A 746-nucleotide genomic window follows, 5' to 3' on the forward strand; every position below is an offset into this window, starting at 1 on the left:
ACACACACACACACACACACACACACAACATAGGGAATATTGTTAGTCTGGTCCTTGATGTCATCAAACAAATATATAAAAATATATTTTGTTTGATGACATCAAGGACCAGACTAACAATCAATCAATCAATCAAAACTTTATTTATACAGGACTTTACAACCCAAGGCAACCAAAGTGCTGCACAGCAAACACTAAAAACATTTTAAAATAAAAATAAAACAATCACAACTATCTAACCAGGCTAAGCGGCCACTTCGGGCCCCTGAACCATATTTTGCTCGTGTGCTTTACAGTGATTAACCTCAGCTGAAAGTTATACAGTTTTTAAGTTGCAACAATAAAGAAGAAATGTTGCAACTTTAGAAGGACGTGTTGAAATAAAGAAAGCCAAGAAGAAGAAAGCTCTGACTGGATACAAGGAGATTACTGAGCAAACAAACCTGTTAGAGCGCTCTCACCCAGTCCAGGTCCAGAAGTCCAACACTGCAGGAGAAAAAAGTACTTCCTCCTCTGCTGGAGTCCACCTGTCTTAAAGTGAAAGAAGAAAAACACAAGTCTTTGTCTCTGTGTCCGAGTTCAACGTGTCCAAAGATAAAAAAGCTTCAACTTCTCCCCCGAAGTCTGTTTTTCTCCTGTCTGGTCAGATACTCTCACTTCTGTTCTAAACTCAGCTCAGAGCAGTGTGTGTGTCTGTGTGTGTGCAGTGTGTGTGTCTGTGTGTGTGCAGTGTGTGTGTCTGTGTG

Source organism: Austrofundulus limnaeus, unplaced genomic scaffold (genome assembly GCF_001266775.1).
Source record: "Austrofundulus limnaeus strain Quisiro unplaced genomic scaffold, Austrofundulus_limnaeus-1.0 Scaffold2818, whole genome shotgun sequence".
NCBI lineage: Eukaryota > Metazoa > Chordata > Actinopteri > Cyprinodontiformes > Rivulidae > Austrofundulus > Austrofundulus limnaeus.